The sequence below is a fragment of the Zootoca vivipara genome, chromosome 11 (assembly GCF_963506605.1).
Source record: "Zootoca vivipara chromosome 11, rZooViv1.1, whole genome shotgun sequence".
NCBI classification, from domain to species: domain Eukaryota; kingdom Metazoa; phylum Chordata; class Lepidosauria; order Squamata; family Lacertidae; genus Zootoca; species Zootoca vivipara.
This window is the reverse complement of record NC_083286.1, coordinates 36,383,514-36,397,681: the sequence shown is the minus strand read 5'-3', so window position 1 is coordinate 36,397,681 and position 14,168 is coordinate 36,383,514. Positions and strand designations below refer to the sequence as shown.

The following is a 14,168-nucleotide window of genomic DNA, read 5'->3' as shown; positions in this document are numbered from 1 at the left end:
ATCGCTGGCGGCTTCTCCTCAGGCGCCCCAATCGCTCTCCAACACTCTCCCTTCCTCCTCCGCCGGCCTCGTCCCCCCCCCCTTTTAATCCATCGGCTTTGGGAGGAGAGAGAAGAGGAAGGCAGACGTTGGTGGGGGGACGGCCGTGTCGAGTGGGCTGGTCCAGGGCAGGACCGAGCGAGGAGGCAGCCTCGCTCCACACCGCTCCTTCTTCCCTCCCGCGGGAAGCTGCCGAGCAGGCGAGGTCCCTCCGCTCCTCCTGCACTGGTCGCGCTGAGGCCTGCCTGCGGAGTGGAGGGAGGGGGACGCCCGCGCTGAGGTGGCCGGAGAGAGGCTGAGGTGGCGGAGACGCCGAGCAAGCGCGCGCTCACGACCGCTTCCTGCCGTGCACCGGGGATTTACCAGCCGGGGAAAACCTGCGAGGCGGCTGCGGCGAAGTTGCACCCTTGGACGTCGGGTAAGTCCGAGGGGAAGACCGTGAGGGGATTTCCTTTCCATTCATTGGATTTGCGCGGGGAGAGAGGCCGGCTGGCCAGGGAGGCGCTGGGAATGGTGGCGGCTTTTGCGGAGCAAACTTCCCTCCATGTGCTTATCAACTTTGGATGTGAGGAAAATAAAGGGGCCGAGTGGGTCACGACGATCGTGTCTCGCCAGTGTGTGTGTGTGTGGGGGGGGAGGAAGATCCGCTCTTCCTACGTGCCTGAAAACTGAGTGTGGAAAAGTGTGTGCCTTGGCGTGTTCGCGCGCGCCTTGCTGGCCAGTGGCTCAGGCGAGAACGACCCTCTGCTCTTTTACGAAACAAAACTGGGGGAGCCCGTTCCAGTGATTTCGGTGGGTTTTGCTTTAAAGTAAGTACGCTTCGGCTGGCAGTCTTGAAACTTCCAGCTTGTTCGTCCCAAATCCCAGCACCCTTCCGGGTTATTTCGGTGACTGACCGTGTGGGTGTGGGAGGGAAAAAGGCAGTGAGGATCTGCTGGAGCGTCCTGGAAACAGCTGCAGAGAAAAGATGGGATCCCACAAACAGGTTTAGCAGCGGGCGATCAAAGGTTTCTGTCCTACCACGAGGGGAACGTGCGCGTCTAAACACACACAGACACGCAGCGCCAAATCCACTTTAGCCTCTAGCGCTGGAGCTGGTAAGATCACTCCTGGGAGAGAAGAACCCAGAGAGCACAAAACTTTGCAGATGCTAGCTAGATCTACGGCGTTGTAGCTGAACTGCGGAGCCTGGAGCAAACCTCGAGACTGCGCCCTGACTACACTGGAACACTCCGGGTTTCTTGCTGCTGCTGCCGAAGCCCTTTTGCCTCCCATCTGTCTCCGTAGCCGACCAAGCAGGCAGATAAATCTGCCAGTCGTTTTATTGCTCTGCCGCCTGCTGTGGCTTTCCAATGTGGAAAATGAAAGCCAGAGTGAATGCATTGTTCGTTCCAGAGACCCTTAATGGTTGGGTCGCTGGGAGGGAGCCGTTAGCTTTTCTCACATGCACCCCTTGTTGGGAGTGAAGCGCTTTCTGCAATACTGATCACCCTGTGTGTGCGCGAGAGAACTCTTGCATTCTCTTCGGCTCTCTCTCTCATCATAACGGGAGGGGGGATTTTTACAAGGAGCTGTGCTTCTCCAAACTGCTTTTATTGTTCCTGTTGCATTTTTATGGGAACTGTTAGGATGGCGACGTGCAAAACAAACACAGGTCAGATGGTGGTTCCACTAATTTAGCTTGCTTGCATGAAGGTATGGAGCCTCTTGAATTACATTATTAACATTTGGATTAGTTGCTTCCCACCAATCTCCTGTTTTCTGTTTTGTGGTATAGGTTTTACTAGTGTAAGGAAAGTGCAATAACTATTTGCATAGCAGCACAATAAACTGTAATTGATTCAGGAAGTGTGTTGGCTTAGAAACCTGGTTTTAGGAAAGCAGTGTACAGTAGTACGCAAGACAAATTAGAGAACTGCAAAATGAGCAATACTTTTATCTGTTCCATCTTCTGCAGTTTTACTTTTCTTTTGAATTCTGAGTCAGTGCATGCTTACTCAAAAGTAAACCCTGTCAAATTAAGTGGACTGAACTGCAATCCAATGCCATATGAAGGATGCAGTCTAATGCACACTAAGTAAACAATGCAATGCACCCAAGTGCATTGGGTTGCAGGCTCAAGTGTGGGTTTGATTGCAATCCAAGGCCATTTACAGGTAGGTAGCCGTGTTGGTCGGACACTGTCAAAATAATAATAAATCCTTCCAGTAGCACCTTAGAGACCAACTAAGTTTGTCATAGGTATGCAGTCCTTCACCTGCTCATTGGCTTTCATTCAGCTTTTGTGTACCAAAGCAACATGCATTGAATGGAGTAGACCTGGTTTATTGGGGATTTTATTAAAGTTGTACAGTGGGCTGTTATTATTTGGAGTTAAAAACAAACAAACAAACATGAAATCTAATCATGTCAAGAAATGTAGTGATGGACAACGCTTATTAGCAACTTTTTATTGCTTATTATTACTGTGGCTGTTTCTGTTTTGTAGACTTTTTAAACAGGCTAGTAGTGTTGGGAAGGAAAAGGGAAGAATAAATAACATTGTTGCACAGAGAAATTTTAGGAAGAGCTGTGGAGGAAATTGGACTAATATCAAGTAAAACATTGGCATTAATGTGTTCTCTTACAAGCATCAACATTGATCTAATGTCATAGCTCTTATACCTACTTAGGAAAGTTGCCAGGGAGTTGGCAACTTTTCAAGATGCTTTTCAACTAATGTTTGTGTTACTTGCTGATTGGGTCAGGAGGAGGCGTAAGCAAATTTACTCCATATCTTATATGTGTGTGCAGAATGGACTGTAAACACTACTATTATGTGTTTGCACATCTGCATCAAGGGTAGCCACCGTAGTGTTCTCCAGATGTTGCTAGACTACAGCTCCCATCACCCCTGACCATGTTGGCTGTGGCTGATGAGCATTGTAGTCAGGGCCAGCCCACCCATGAGTCAAGGTGAGGCAACTGCCTCAGATGGCAGGATCTACCAGGGCAACAGTTCCCGGTACAAACACTCTCCCCCACCCCCTTGTTCCTGACATAGATCTTTCCTCATCCCTTCTTCCTTGACACCATTTTGCTGTCCGCCTCAGGTGTCAGAATGTCTTCGGCTGACCCTGGTTGTAGTCCATCAACATCTGGAGGGCGCCATGTTTGCTACCTCTCATTTACATGCACATACTAGTGGGGAAATCCCCTTTTACAAACATTGAAGCTGTCTTCTGGACTGAAGAGTTCCACAGGTTGAATACATGTAAAGGAGGACAGAGCTCCAGTACAGCGTATGTCCATAAGAGGGGATTTGGTAGGTGTAACTTGTTTTGCAGAGATGTTAAAAGTTTGATGAAATTCCTTTGCTATAATGAAGACACAGGTTTTGTTCTGGTCCCCTTATGGCTATGACTTGCTCCTGTGATTAAAAAAAAAGGGACAATAGACAAGCCATCCCGCTTTTTGCCTTACTTTCATTTTGGAATGGAACTCTGTGGCTTGTAGCAGACTATGGAAAGTAGTAGCATTCTTGGCTGCTATTTCTACCTGCTTTCAATTTGCATGAAAAAACACCTGATCCTCACAAGGCACACATGCTTTGAGCTACTCTTCTGCTAGCACCTTGTGAGTTTGCACAGTAAGGCATAGCTGAAAGAATTGTGTATACTTCAAAGATTTAAAATCTTGTGCACTGATGCCAAGGTATTCACCTACCTACCTACCTACCTACCTACCTACCTACCTAATGTGTCCTTTTAAATGATAAGCATTGGGGAAATGTACACATTTTTCTTATTTTGAATAATTCCCCAGCATTTGCTATTTTGCACAGTTTGTTTTGATTTTGCTCAATGTGGGTAGGCAATGTACCACTCTAAAGTGATATTCACAACAACTGTTTAAGTCACACAGCGGCGGAGGATGCCGTTCGGGCGTCTGGGGTGGCAAACCCCGGGGCGGGGTGATCCGCCCATAGGGGCGGGGCAAGAGCGGGGCACACCCCGGGGCCACGAGAGTCTGCCTGCCTCATCCCACTCAGCCGCCCTACAGGTGGAGGGGAGGCAGCGGGTTGACCATTTGGACAGCGCAGAGCCTCCACACACCCAAACCACTGCGTTTCTCCAGGAGAGATGAGTGGCTCGGGTGCACTGCAGGCCCCACAGTGAGTGCCGCCCATCATTTTGTCACCCCCCTCAGTGGTGACACCCGGGGTGGTCTGCACCCCCTGCATCCCCTTCCTCCGCCCCTGAAGTCACCCTCTCTGGTTTCTGAGATTTCAATAGGCATTTGCCTACACACTTTTCATTCATGTTTTTATAGTGGTACAAGTTAAAGTAGGGATAACCTTTTTCATTTTCATTTTCTTCCATTTTCTTAGGAGTAATATTGGTGGTGGGGCTTCAAACTTGTAGGGAACAGGGATAGATGTTGCTTCAGGCAACAGCATGCCTTGGGCCTTGGATGGGACCTCAGTCAAAAGTGGATGGGGGATTCCCTATTTTGCACTAGTAAGCAGTGCTATTTTTCTAGAAAAAGAGATGCTGGAGCCCACCATGAACGCCTCCCTTGTTCTCATATAATGGTACAGTGGTACCTCAGGTTAAGAACTTATTTCATTCTGGAGGTCCGTTCTTAACCTGAAACTGTTCTTAAACTGAGGTACCACTTTAGCTAATGGGGCCTCCCGCTGCCGCCGCACGATTTCTGTTCTCATCCTGAAGCAAAGTTCTTAACCCGAGGTACTATTTCTGGGTTAGCAGAGTCTGTAACCTGAAGCGTCTGTAACCCGAGGTACCACTGTAATGGCGCCCACCTGACCTGAGAGGTGCCAGAACTGAGTTTGGGTGAGTTCTGGCTGAAAAAAAGCCCTGCTAGTAAGGAACTGTGACATACACACATCCATGAGGATTATGAACCAACTTGATGCAATGACCCAAGTCACAATTAAGGCATTCGTTTCCCCTGCATATTTCATGTCTGCCTGCCTTCAAGGTGTTATGTCAAAATGTTCACTAGGCACTAAAATGCTTCAAGAGCAAAATACAGTAGCTTCCCATGAGGATATAATGTTTGTTTGGTAGGAAGTGCCATGATTTCTGGTCATCCTTTGTCACTGTTGGAGATAAATCCAGAAAAACAGGAAAACATTTTCAAAGTTCAGTTGAAGGACAACTGTGTGTAGCATTACAAACATTATTAACATTCATAGCATTATTAATATTCATTGATATGTGAAATTCCAGCTACAACACTGGAGGCAATGTGTATATAGTGGAAGATGTATATTTATTGAACACTCCTTTCATATTTACTCATTGTGTATTTTCATTTCACAGCGCAAAATGTCCCAGGAATGAATTACAGGTGTAAGTTACACCTTTAACATTGATGGGCCTCAAATAAGTATAGTTCATTTTAACTTAAATTTTGACTTTCAACAGCAATTATATTGTAACATCTTCACAAAAATGGCCCATTCAGAAGTTTACTGCAGTTTATCCCAATTTTTCATTGTGGCCATTATTAGGACAGGTATATTTTCCTAGCCTGAAATGTAGCTGAAATGGTTACTTTGCATGTTGATCTGATGAATATGCCTTAATGTACGGTAATCATAGCCATGCCTTCTGTAAATTAACAGAACTGATTTCATTCAGCTTTAAGTAGACAGCTGTGGGTGACCCATTGCTTAACAAGCGTGCCACTTCTTGCAGTATCACTGAATGCATGTGGATTTTCCTTTTGTTTAATTCATTAAGGAGTATGCTAAAGGTAAAGGTAAAGGGACCCCTGACCATTAGGTCCAGTCGTGACCGACTCTGGGGTTGCGCGCTCATCTCGCATTATTGGCCGAGGGAGCCGGCGTACAGCTTCCAGGTCATGTGGCCAGCATGACAAAGCCGCTTCTGGCAAACCAGAGCAGCACATGGAAACGCCGTTTACCTTCCCGCTGTAGCGGTTCCTATTCATCTACTTGCATTTTAGACATGCTTTCGAACTGCTAGGTTGGCAGGAGCTGGGACCAAGCAACGGGAGCTCACCCCGTCACAGGGATTCGAACCGCCGACCTTCTGATCAGCAAGCCCTAGGCTCAGTGGTTTAACCACAGCGCCACCTGGGTCCCAAGGGGTATGCTAGCTAGCATATAAGACTTGGTTTGTCATACCGATCTAAAAACAAAACAAGAGGCTTTTGGAAAAGCAAGTGGGGGAAACAGCCTCTCAGTTTTATGGGGAAGTGAATTGTAAAACACATGCTTTTATGATCTGTGTCTTCCTCCAGTTGCATATGGCCAGAAGGTGGAGATAAGTGTGAGATATTATTGACTCTGTATTTACTTCCTTTTATCCTTTTTGGGTCTCTTGAAGTGTGTACTACTTTATTCTTGTGCCAAATTCTCATTACTTTCTTGACACAGTTACACAAAATAGAGTGTTTGTGATGAATGGCTGCCTGGTGCTTGCTTTATTGAGACTCATAGGCATCCTCATAGTCAAAGGATTCGAGAACATTTTGAACATAACAGATGCAGAAACCACTGACAGGGACTGACATTCACATCCAGGTCCTAGGACGTGGTTTGAAGGCACATGGAACCACTACCTTGCTGAAGTTAAGCAGCTTGGAGTGTAGTCATTGCTTGAATAGGTGACAGTTGGAGAAACACACATACACTACCTTGCTTCCATGATGGAAGAAAGGCGGGGTGTAAATGTAAATAAACAAAGACAGGGGGAGAGGAATGTCTGCAAACATGAGGCCCAAAAAAGGACATGGAGTTTGGATCAAGGTAGTGGATAAATTAGAAAGAGATTCATCCGTTGAAGACACCTATGTGAAGATTTGGTGGAAACCAAGACAGGACTCAGGAATAAAAGAAATATGGCATGCAAATAAATATGGAGGCCATAAAAGCCAGAACTTGAAAAGTCACAATAAAAAAGTGATACAATAGCAATGTACTTTCCTATGCACTGTTGCACAGATAAGGCAACCATCTAATGTACATAAGAAGTGGAGTCCGTCAAGAGTTAATGTTCTTGGTGGCTAATAAAACCTGGTGGCAAGAAACTGAATCACATTTGTTTCTAGAAGACACGAAAGTTCTCCATGTAGCTGTAAGTAGACTTAAGGAACTAATTGGCAGGGGTTGGACTGGATGCCCCTTCTGGTCTCTTCCAACTCTATGATTCTATGAATTTACTGGCAAATTGGGAGCTTGCATCTGCACCATTGTATCCCTTGGGAACCAAGTTTTTCAAGCCCTTGAAAATGAAGAAACTCATGCTTCTGCATGGATACGGTCTAAGTCAGATCCACATAAGTCCTGTTGGTAGCATTTAGTGAGAAATTCTGAACCCAGCCTGGGCAATTAGTGCCAGGATAGCATACGTGCCACATTGCAGCGCCTGAACATATTACAGTGTTCTTCTACCCTGGTTCTTTGCTCCCCAATTATAGAACAAAATTACTAGCCCAAACCAAGACTGCAGCATAAATAGAAACCTTGGGATATGGCTAGCAAGAGCTCTGTGGAAGTTACACAGGCAATCTGCCAGCCTGACTGAAAGCATTTTTAGACACTATAACAGTTATATCATTGTTGAAAGAAGATCCATGACATCTGGATCCACTTCTAGAGCTTTGATCTACATGTTTGGCTCTTGGAAAAAGCTATGTGATGTACTTCCCCATGTTTCATTTTCATGGCACTTAAGATTGTTTCTATGCAGAAAACAGATCTAAGCAGCTCCAAGGCTATGGAACAATGTAAGAGGAAGCATGGGATGCAGCCACCAGGGAACTGTTGCAGTTGTACAGCCAATGTTCAGAATGACCAATTTTAGGACCAACCATAGTCTTCATATATAACTGAGAAAATGCAATTCCTTCAAGATAGGTCCAATGACCAAAATTTTGTTATAGCCCAGAATGAGTTCATTACAAGCAGCGGCTCTGTGACCACGAAAGACAGTGTTTGTTACTTCATACTCTGAGATCCTGTTCTCCAGAGGCCTTAGGTATTACAACACCCTACGGAACCTGTGCCAAATATCTAAAGGATCTACTACTCCCTTCCCATTGAAGGGCCTTAATGCTTGCAAGATTAAATGTTCCCTTCTGCAATGACCAAAGGTAGATTCTCACATACCCCATGTCAAGCCTGTCTGTGTGCCTGCAACCAAGAAGTACCTGTTTCAATGGACCACATTCTCTTAGATTGCTCTCTACACAGTAGACCTCACCAACTGATGCTGAGCAAAATGTTGAACCTCCGGCCTATAACTCTGAGAAGAAGCCAAATGAGGTTTCTCTGGGCAGATTAGGACAAAGATATCACTGCTTTAGTAGCTTCCATTTTAGCCACAATTTTACCCGAAAAGGTTCCCATCCTTTCAGGGAACTGAGAGGGTGAAGCAGAATATCTAAGTGCTCACAATCACAGTGTGACTTTATAATCCTTGACAGCTTCACTCTTGTCCTTTTAACTATCCCAGTGACCTGAAATGTTTTATACTGTTATGCCAATAAAGGTATTTGATTTGATTTGATTTGATTTAACAAGTTATACCTGGCCAGAAAACAGTGGTCTTCTAGTTGCTCCATTGTGAAAATGAATCCATCATTGTTACAACTCCTTTGGAGTTATCCAGAGAATAATCTAGTCTGGTTAGCTGGGAACAGTTTAGGCTAGATGGAATTAATTTCAGCCTGAGAATGTGGATGAGGTGTTTGGTGAGGTTCAAGCCAAAGTGGAATAATTAGAACAAAATAAAAAAAAATCCTTCCAGTAGCACCTTAGAGACCAACTAAGTTTGTCATTGGTATGAGCTTTCATGTGCATGCACACTTCAGAACTTCTGCATGGACACAAAAGCTCATACCAATGACAAAGTTAGTTGGTCTCTAAGGTGCTATTGGAAGGATTTTTTTTATTTTGTTTCGACTGCATCAGACTAACACAGCTACCTACCTGTAACTGGAATAATTAGGTAAGTCCAAAATGTGACCAATGCCTCTTTAAGAGAGAAAATGGTTCAGGTCGTTCTGAACGAGGCAGTGGTGAGCCCAATCCTGAAGAAACTCTCACTTGACTCTGTAGAATGCAACAACCGTTACCTAGTTGCAAATACACCTTTTGGGATAAATACCTTGAGAATTGATTGTCTGGACCCATTTCAGTCTGGCTCCAGGCTAGGGTTTGACACTAAAACAATATTGGATGCATTGATTGCTTACCTTTTTTTAATGAAGAGAGGCAAGAGACTCGGATTATTTTGATACTATTGATTGTCATGCTCTGGGGGTTATTGAGAATAGGAGGCACATTGTTATGGTGGTTCTGCTCATATTGGAGGGCTGGGTCAAGCACTTTTACAGGTGTTGTGCATCATAGGTTTAATTATGTTTCATAAAACTGCAATACAGATTCACCATGTGGAATGATCTAGAAACCTTCTGTTACTGAAAAAGTGAATTCTTCTATAATTTCTTCAGAAGATAATTCTGAGAGCTTTTGTGAGTTCCATACTTGGAACAAGTGCTAACTTCCTGTTGATCGATGCAAGTTGATGCAATACATTGTGCTGAAGAAATGCCTTTTCTTTTTGTATATCTAACTTGCAGAAATTGCAAGTTAGAAGAGCTAGTGATTTACTCAGAGATATACACATATTTTCGGATTTACTGAGCCAAAAGCCTTCAATTTGTTTTCTTTGTAGTTTTAAGCTGTTAGTCAATGTCAGCTGAAAATTACAATGTTTTCTTTTTAGAAATCCCAAAGACAGCTAAATTAGATCATGAAAATAGTATTGTGTTGAGCCATGATCATTGTCACCCTGATCTGATTGCATCTTTGATTTTCTCTCTTACTGAAGGCTTACTACTTACCTAAAACGATCCCCTTCTTACTATTTATTCTGTTTTTCATGAAGAGCATAGCTGAGTTTCAAGGGGGAAGTATAGAAGGTTGTAAAGCTTTTTTTAACCATTGTTGAGCAAGCCATGGTCAGTCTTGGTTTGCTTGCCCCATGCCCCACACTTACTCTTCCAGGCAAGGGAGACAATGGAATGCTGTTGCATATTATTTGCATGCACATTCTTCTTTCTACAGCAGGGGAGGACTGCATTTGTCTGGTGAGTCAGAAAAAAACTCTCACCCACCTCACCAAAGACAACAGTTGACTGGTGGGCAGGTGTATCACCCAAAGTCATTTGATGCCTGGTGAATCTGGGCCTGCTGGAAAGAGGCAGGGCTTACGTTTAATGCTGACTCTAGACATTTGTGAATGCAAGCCCCGCTATAAAACAATAAACTTCTTTTGGAATGTTTAAAAAGGGCAGAGATTGGCTGGATATACCTAGTATAAGACCATACATTTGCCATGTTCCACTTAATGTTTAGTCATGGTTTGTTGAACAAGTTATGAACAGTTTTGCAGATGAGCAAAGGAACAGTGGTTTGTTTAATCTGATTGTGGTTTCCTTTTAGGCTTTTCTAGCATTCCTGTACAGTTATTGCCACACTGTATTACGGTACCAGCTCCCTTATTATTGGCAGACTGTACAAATAGTGTGAAGGGATGCGGGTGGTGCTGTGGGTTAAACCACAGAGCCTAGGGCTTGCCGATCAGAAGGTCAGCGGTTTGAATCCCCGCAACAGAGTGAGCTCCCATTGCTTGGTCCCAGCTCCTGCCAACCTAGCAGTTCGAAAGCACGTCAAAGTGCAAGTAGATAAATAGGAACTGCTCTGGCGGGAAGGTAAACGGTGTTTTCGTGTGCTGCTCTGGTTCTCCAGAAGCGGCTTTGTCATGACCTGGAAGCTGTACGCCGGCTCCCTCAGCCAATAATGCGAGATGAGCACTGCAAGCCCAGAGTCGGTCACAACTGGACCTAATGGTCAGAGGTCCCTTTACAAATAGTGTGAGGAGATTTTCTCAGATTTTCCTCAGAGATTTTCAGTTTCCCTCTGTATCTCCTGCACAGACACACCCAACATTGTCTTGAGATCAGAAATTCTTAAACTTTCCCCTCTATTGCAGTGGAATAAAATATTTTTTTGTCTGCAGGATTCCTGCCTCAATCTCCCGGTTTTTTCTTTTTTTTTCTTTAAAAAGCAAAAGTTATTTGCTGACCAAAATGTTGAATTTGTGGAATCAAAGGGATAGCTCTCCTGGTCATTGTAGTCACAGTTAGGTGAAGTGTCTTGCACTCACAAGTTAAAATTTCCCAACAGTAGACCAGGGAGAATAATTAAATATGAAGTGGTGGCGCTGTGGTTAAACCACTGAGCCTAGGGCTTGCTGATCAGAAGGTCGGCGGTTCGAATTCCTGTGACGGGGTGAGCTCCCGTTGCTTGGTCCCAGCTCCTGCCAACCTAGCAGTTCGAAAGCACGTCAAAATGCAAGTAGATAAATAGGAACCGCTACAGCGGGAAGGTAAACGGCGTTTCCATGTGCTGCTCTGGTTTGCCAGAAGCGGCTTTGTCATGCTGGCCACATGACCTGGAAGCTATACGCCGGCTCCCTCGGCCAATAATGCGAGATGAGCGCGCAACCCCAGAGTCGGTCACGACTGGACCTAATGGTCAAGGGTCCCTTTACCTTTACCTTTAGAAAATGTCAGTAAGCAAGTATAACAATCACAGTTGCTAGCTAAAAGTTCAGTTAGTTATACTTTCAAAATTCCACCCTGCAGATTTTTTAGTAAGGTAGTAGAGAGGCTCCTTTAAATGTCTTCTCCTTATAAAACAGCTGTGAAACTAGGTGAGGTAGCTTGAGAAGAAGACCTTCCCATGGAGGAGTTGGGTGGTGGGGAAAGTCTCTTGTTTTTGGTTTGTTTGTTTGTTTTTGTTACATTTTGAGATTTATTATAGTGAGTTAAAGTTAAATAAGAAAAAGAAAAAGGATACATAACAACATTTTTAAAAGCAGAGGAAAACAACACATTTTCCTCTGTTGTGAGTCAGAATGTGAAGAAATTACTCCCATCTATAGAAAATCATCACCAATAGTTATTTAGCCAGGCTTCCATTTTCCAGGTGCTTTTGTCTTATACCTCTATGCTATAAAGTGGCTGGGGTGCTGATACAAACCAAAATTAAACAGAAGTTCTGGGATTGGATATAATGACAAGCTAAGATTTGTAAGCAAGCAACAAACCATAGTTTCAAATTGTGATTAGTTGCCCTAAAATAACCATGATTAGTTCCCTGGGGCAGGTTCAGATATTCAAAACCTAACAGGGCTAAATGAACCATGCCTGAGGGTTGGGTGTGATCCCAGCCATTAATTTGTCCTGGTGAAAAACAAGGAAAAGTGGATGAGAAAACTACTTATTTCCAGTTAAGCATGATTCATAAGCAATGTTCTGGGATATATCTACAAAATAAATGAAAACAACATTCTGCACTTTTCCCATGGTACCATATACCAATTCTATATCCAGAATTTTAAAAGTTAATAATTTGCTATTAATTTCATATAGAATTTCCTGAAGATGGCAGTAGCTCCCTTAAATTATTAAGAAGTTCTTGGACACATATTTTGCCACTGGAAATATATAAAATATGATTATTCCCTCGGGTTTCTTTATTTTCTGCTGTTAAAAATTCTTATGATAATTTCAGATAACAGTTTACAAGTATTTAGGTAACTCCTACTATATTTTTAATATACTATACTTTTTGTTTTTTATGTAATTTGCATGTAAGAATACTTATTTAATTTGCACACAAGTGATTCCATCAAAACACTGCAAATGTTTACCAAGCAAGTGAAAGATAAACAACTTTTTTTATATATATAGCTGTACCCTATGTGGATATTTTTTATGGGCAATTAATTACAATTTTTCCTTTCACTGCCACCACTGCTTCCCTTTCACCTGTTAAAAAATCATCCCATTCCACTCTCAACGTACATTGCAAATGCACCAGTTGCTGTAATGTTATGTGTCTAGAGTTCATTCTTGCTGTGACATGCCTAGTGAATTTTGGTTTTGACTTTTGCCACCAGCTCTTTAGTTTCCTGCGGTCCTGTTAAATTGGGCATAAAGCATAATTAATCCAATGGGGAGTGAGTGTTCACTGGAGACAATGGATAAGGAAAGGAATTTGGAAACTAATGATGATGGCTGGATGAATTTGAATGGAACCATTCTTTTGGTGCATGTGTGATGGACAGCTGAGCTAGACTAGAGTCCAAGGATGCAATGTCTCAGAATTCCACCAAGGTGCTTCGTGGGCTACCAAGACAGCTAGTGTGTCTAGAGACAGCACTTTGGGAGTGAAAATAAAAAGGAGCAGTTTCTGAGAGAGTCTTCAGGTGGTTTTAAGGTGGTTTAAGAGAAAGCTGGGACGCAGGTGGCGCTGTGGGTTAAACCACACAGCCTAGGGCTTGCTGATCAGAAGGTTGGCGGTTCGAATTTCCGTGACGGGGTGAGCTCCTGTTGCTCGGTCCCAGCTCCTGCCAACCTAGCAGTTCGAAAGCACGTCAAAGTGCAAGTAGATAAATAGGTAAACAGCATTTCTGTGTGCTGCTCTGGTTCTGCAGAAGCGGCTTTGTTATGCTAGCCACCTGACCTGGAAGCTGTACGCCGGCTCCCTCGGCCAATAACTCGAGATGAGCGCCGCAACCCCAGAGTCAGTCACGACTGGACCTAATGGTCAGGGGTCCCTTTACCTTTAAGAGAGAGCTGGAGGGAGTTGGTTGAGTTGGTTCTATGTGCAACACCTACTTTGAGGAAAATATCTACAGCTAGAGAAAGGAGTCTCTGAGCTTGGATGCAAAGACTGTGTAGTGCCTTGTGAGAGTATTCAGACAGGGGTCAACTGGAGGGTTGAGTTTGAGCAAGGAGAAAGGGTTGTGAGAAGACAGTGATCTTCTAGCAAGAGAAGAATCTCAAACCAATTAAGAGGGGTGTGGTGATGCCCTGGTCACGCTAGAAGTACCTCAGGAGTGTGACTGTTAGAAGGTGGGGAAACTGCCAGAAAGTATCACGTTGTTTGAGAACCAAAGTATTAAGTACTGTATTAAGCTGTAACACCTCATTAACTAAGTTTAAGAAATTGAAGTAATAACTCAAAATAAGCTAAGCATTTACCAACTAGTCCTGTAACATAAGTAAATAAGCAACTG

General features: G+C 43.8%; 1 protein-coding gene across 2 annotated transcripts in view; it reads left to right on the top strand.

Annotated features, from left to right (window-relative positions):
• LHFPL2 (LHFPL tetraspan subfamily member 2) overlaps nucleotides 1–14,168 on the top strand; it is a 105,888-nt gene continuing 91,720 nt past the window's right edge. For both annotated transcript variants that reach the window (XM_035099593.2, XM_035099592.2), the window contains exon 1: nucleotides 1–457. The gene's annotated coding sequence lies outside the window, so the exon portion shown is untranslated. The remainder of the gene's footprint in view (nucleotides 458–14,168) is intronic.